At 43.0% G+C, this 5,651-nt stretch overlaps 1 protein-coding gene across 8 annotated transcripts in view; it reads left to right on the top strand.

The window, feature by feature from the left end:
- The window catches only part of MEIS2 (Meis homeobox 2), a 221,002-nt gene extending 220,452 nt beyond the window's left edge, over positions 1-550 (top strand). For all 8 annotated transcript variants that reach the window (XM_017887762.1, XM_017887763.1, XM_017887759.1 and 5 more), the window contains one exon: positions 1-550. This exon is cut by the window's left edge and continues 879 nt beyond it. The gene's annotated coding sequence lies outside the window, so the exon portion shown is untranslated.
- Positions 551-5,651: the final 5,101 nt, after the last annotated feature.

The raw sequence follows: 5,651 nt of genomic DNA, 5'->3' as shown, positions 1-5,651 counted from the left end.
TATAGTTCGTGCTTCATAAGCCAATTCTTATTATTATTTTTGGGGGACTCTTCTTCAAAGAGCTTGCCAATGAAGATTTAAAGACAGAGCAGGAGCTTCTTCCAGAAGTTCTGAGCCTTGGTTGTGGACACAACAATCTTAAGTTGGGCAGCTTTCCTCAACACAAAAAAAGTTATTAATGGTCATTGAACCGTAACTAGGACTTTATCAGAAACTCAAAGCTTGGGGGATAAAAAGGAGCAAGAGAATACTGTAACAAACTTCGTACAGAGTTCGGTCTATTAATTGTTTCATGTTAGATATTCTATGTGTTTACCTCAATTGAAAAAAAAGAATGTTTTGCTAGTATCAGATCTGCTGTGGAATTGGTATTGTATGTCCATGAATTCTTCTTTTCTCAGCACGTGTTCCTCACTAGAAGAAAATGCTGTTACCTTTAAGCTTTGTCAAATTTACATGAAAATACTTGTATGAGGACTGTGACGTTATGTTAAAAAAAAAAAGGTGTTAAGTCACAAAATGCGGTAATAAATATTTCATTTTGATTTTTTGTTAGGCTTTTGCGTTTTAATGGTTTGAGGACAAGGCTGCACAATGCCAACTCTATACAGTGTTAAAAGTAGGTGATAATTTTTCCCCCTAGCAGTTGAGTATATTTTAAACTTATCAATAATTTGTAAGGTAGTCATCTGTAGCCTTTGAATGTCTATTTGGCCTATAAGTTCCACCAGCAGAAAACTTCTAAAGGTACGAAACTCTGTGTACATAATGAGCCAGGTTGAAAGATCCCCTTGAACATGCTCAACCTCCTTTTTAGATGCATGAAGTTAAAAAATATATACTTTCAGATAAAGCTTTCCATGGTCATCCTCTGCCAGAATAAAGGACTTTTCAGGTTAATTTTACAACGTGAGAAATAATGTCTGTGCTCAAAGGTAATTTATCTGCCTGTGTTTTTCCTCTGCCTGTCTTACTACAATACTGTTGGATATGTTTACATATGGGTGTTCATAGATAAGTAAACAACTTCTATGGAGTTTGAAATTTTGACTTTAAAAGATTACTTAATCATTAATATTTTATAAATTATATTGTGTATTTTTATTTCAGACACCTCCATGTGCAGGGATGCTAGGGTGATGATTTGATCACTAAACTTAAATTTTTCTCTGAAAACAAAACAAAACAAAATGGACAGTGTAATGCCATTTTCAAAATTTTATGCAACATTCCTGGAAATTTATACCATTAGCTTACTGAGACTGCGCAAACAATGTCTGCTAAAGTGTGCAAAAAGAGTGAGGCATGTCCCATCAATTTTCAAATGAATATACTATCCTGGAATTTTGTAACTCTTAAATTTTGAATCTTTGTTTAGAAAGAATAATACCGTAAACTTTAGCTAGATATGTGATGTCAACCGGCTAGGGAAATAATTCACTATCTCTGCAAACTTAAACTTGGAAGAAATCCATAGTTATATTTATTTGGGACTCTTCCATCTTTCCATTTCAGACAGCATTTATGGAAGTTCTATATAAATGACCAAGGAAATAAACTTTTATTGTTTTGTATCATATTTAGTTAGGTAGAATTTTTACACATACATTTATCAGTTTAAGTGGTGTGTTGCTGTTTAAACATAGAAATAATGCTTCTGACACAAACTAAATAGAGAAATTCTGTGCCACTTGGAAAAAAGAGATAGCTTCCCTTTCATTTTTGCTATTCTATCTTACATGAAGTCTTTTTGTAAATTTTAAATGTTTGCCTACTTTTACTTTAAATGCTTTTGTGTAAACTCTGAAAATTCCCCATAAATCAACTCTCACATCAGGTGAGGAAAAAACCTTTTTTTCTTTCCACTCAGTAAATGCTGAAGGGTTTACTTGGTACTTGGCTCATGTTTAGGATGTGTTTTATGAAATTATTAAGTTATCTCAAAGTTTAGAGACCAGAGCTCTCAATCCTTGGTTTTAATGAATAAAGTCATCTCATGCTTAGTTTATTCGTCAAACCCACGTCCTATCATGTTAACTTTAACCTTCTTAAATATTGGGAGACGAATGATAACTGTAATATTTGTTTGCATTACCTTGCTCTCCCCACCCCAACCCTATGATAAGACAGATAAGTGATAGATTTGTTCAATTTTTATAATGCTTTTTTTACACCACCCCGGAAGGCACTTGCTCCTATCTCGGGTTTACTATTTAGTGTAAAGAGTTCCGATTTGGGTATATTTAAGAAAGACTCAGCTGTCAAAAGCAAAGAAACTGGGAATGGTGTTTTGACAACCATATAGTGTTAAAGGAAATACTGTAGTCTGAATAAAATTGCTTATGTTCTCCAAAACAAGAGTAATATAAAACACTTTTTTATTTATATGAAAAGCAAAAGCAGAAATAAATTCCAAAGGTTTCCCTTTCTTTAAGAAATTCTGAGAGAACTGCAGTCGCCATCTGTTAAGGGTTGGGAATTGAGCAAGAAGCCACATTTTAAACGAAAAAAAGAGAAAAGACCAGGAAAGTCTGTGTCTTCCGTCCACCCCTCCTCTCTCCCACCCCCTAGGTCAGCACCCCTCACGCCCCCAGCTCTCACCCTCGTTAGAGTCCACCGGGATCCTCCTGCCTCCTCACCCCCTCCCGCCCCCGCGGGCCTGTTAACCCGGAGCAGATTTGGGAAGGGAAATGTGGCTAATATCTCTAGCAGCTGTCAAAGGAGGGACCTTCCTTCAAAGGGACTGGACAGGGATCCTCCACAAGTTCTCCATTAGTCTAGCACGCCAGCAATTTGATAAGGAGCCTGGACCTCCGCTACAAGTTGCCCCTCAGTTAGAAAGTCCGGTGTCCGGGTGTCTGGATGCGCCGAGTGGCCCCAGCTTCGGCGGCCGCAGCCCCCGCCGCCCACCCAGCGGGCTTGGTGCGGACGCGCGTCCTGGAGCCTGGGAGGAGGCAGGACAGAGGCTTGGGCCGCGGCAGCGGGGCGTGCAGAGGGCTACCCTGGCCCTCACCTGGCCTTCCTGGGGCGTGTGTTAGAGTTGGACCAACGTATTGCAAACTATGGGGGCAGCAGCAGGGCCCGTTCCAGTTATAGCTGCAAGCATCAACTCTGGGCTTCGCGCGCCAGGGCGGGCCCCCTCCCTCCGGGCCCGGGCTGGGAGAAGGTGCCGCGCGGGGGAAATGCTGGTCTGATGGGGGAGGCCGGTCAGATTGTGATGAGAATGGAGACCGTCGGGGCAGTGTTTGAAGGGAGGTTTTAATATTAATAGTTTCGGTGTAGAGACAGAAGGGAGATTGCGTCTACGGCTCCTCCGGGCAGACTCTGGGTGACAGGGATGATGGATGATCCGGCAGAGCCCAACAGCTCCTCCCCCCCAGCCCCAACAGTGTCAAAGCTACTTTACTTGAAGCTTTAGAAATAAAATAAACAGCATCGCCACCCCCCTTACTCTTAGCACACCTCCACCCTCACCCCCCGCTTTCCGACATCGATTTATGGATCATTATGAATCAATTACTGCTCTCAATACCTTCCCATTGGCTTAAATAAAACAGTCGAAAGATGAAAACGCGGAGTTCGGTGGAGATTTTTTTCCCTGACAAGAACAATCGCAAAATCCATTATCTCATAATCAGAGGCGCTGGGTGAGGAGGTGAAGAGAAAGGACCGGGTCACCCAGTAAATAACTGGGGGGAATGTAGGAAGGGGGTGTCGCCCAGATGCTGCCTTTGAGTTCTTTCCGATGGGTTTGGTTGGTTTGTTGTTTGTTTGGGGTTTGGGGAGCGGGGTAAACTCGCGTGAGAATTAGATGCCTACAAGTTGCGTGACCTAATTATTTAACTCCTTTGGAGAGACCCCTTTGAATGCGTGTCTCGGCAAACATCAGATGTTGTTGGTAGTGAGGTCACACATGGGAAAAGGTGTGGAGGAATGGGGTCCGTCTGGAGGGCGGATTTTCACTTTGTTGTGAGCAACTGTGAGCGGGAGGGTTGGCCGCCGGGTGGGGAGACCGTCCCTCTCCCCTCGCCCCCCGCCGCTGGCTGTTTTTGTCGTTGGAACTGGTTTGGATCTGGGGCTGGCCGTCCCCTTTCGCCCCCACCCCCACCTCGGCCGCCCGAGGCTTTTCTTCCCTCTCCTGCCTCTTCCGCGGCGGGGCTCGAGGTTCTCTAGGTGTTTCTATGACTACATTGTGTGTGTGGGAGGGTCAGACGTGGGGGTTGCCCGCGAGAGGGCCGTTCCTGGGCGATCATTTATCAATGTCACCCACATAATGATTCTCTCTGCAGCCTCCTATTGATGAGGATAATTACATTAGCTCAGAGTGACTGATCAATGAAAAACCACCACACAAAAACTTCTTTACTCCTCTATAATACCAAAACCGATACAGAAATAACACAGAAAGCCATTTTCTTTCCCTTCCCTGGTCCACCAATGGATTCTGCCCCCTCTGACCACCCCTCCCCGACCCCCCCCAAAAAGGGACGGGGAGGAGTAAAGCTAAGGAAAATAGATCCAGGTTGGTTTCGTTTAAAGCGAAGGATGCAATTCTGTTCGTGAATGCATCTTTCTCTCAAATGGTTGGGCTTCATCCCTCCTTTGGTAGAGCACTATCAACGATTTGGCCTAATGTGGAGTTGCCTTCAGGGAGGTCTGTGGTTTTTCTTTTTATTTCTTTCCTCCCCTTGGGGCATTTTTTTTTTTTTTTCTTTTCTCAAAAAAGGGAGATAATTCTTTCTACAATATATCTGGTAAAAGAAATTCCTCTAGGTCCTCTTTTAAAAGTATTTGCCTAAGTCGGGTTATCTTTTGTCTTTATCACTTCATAAAGTAGAGCAATTAAAGATGTGATGTTGCATGGGCAGAAAGGGTGGATCCATTATACGGCGACATAATACGCTATATTCTAGCATGAAAGTTTGAAGCTAAATTACGATTTCGCTTTTTCTAGACTAAAAAATCAATATTTTCTCAATTAAAGCGAATTTTAATGCTTTACTTGCTAGTTGTTAAAGGCGCTGTAAATTTTATTGTAATGCTTCTTGACTTCGGAGTAGATGCAGGAGACGGGATGATTCTCGTGGTCTTTTTCCTCTCGGGGAACCTAGCCCAAGAACATCCCATAGTTTCATATCAAATTGAAGCAACAAAGGTAAGAAGGGTTCTGAGAGGGATGGGGCAAAAGGTGGAGAGCCCGCCAAGGAAGCCCACCAGCACCAGAGGCCATTGTCTTGTATATTTTCACCTCTCTGTGTCCTGCCTCCTGAAAGTGACAGAGGTGTCCATTTTACTCTAATCTTTCTCAAAGGGGAGCACGTTCGACTCACATCTGCTCTTTAATGGTCAGAAAAGGAGTTGCATTTGGGGAGCTTCTAAACCCTTCCCAGGGTCCCCCTGTTCTCTTCCGTCTCCTTATTTAACCAAATGCTAACTCGGAACTGGCTCTTTCACCAATTTGGCCATATTTTATGTGTTCTGGCTTCTATACCAGAAATCGTTCGCCACCCTCAGAAGCATGACCTGTTTACAGACATTTTCTCCTTTCACAAGTCCCACCTAGTAAAAGTTCCCGCAGAGAATTAACTGTGGTGTGTTAATAGCCCAGGTCTGCTACTGCTCTCTTCTGCAAAGCTGAAATCTGGTAAGGA

Source organism: Rhinopithecus bieti, unplaced genomic scaffold (assembly GCF_001698545.2).
Source record: "Rhinopithecus bieti isolate Rb0 unplaced genomic scaffold, ASM169854v2 scaffold_17812, whole genome shotgun sequence".
Taxonomy (NCBI): domain Eukaryota; kingdom Metazoa; phylum Chordata; class Mammalia; order Primates; family Cercopithecidae; genus Rhinopithecus; species Rhinopithecus bieti.
This window is presented reverse-complemented; position numbering and strand designations above follow the sequence as displayed.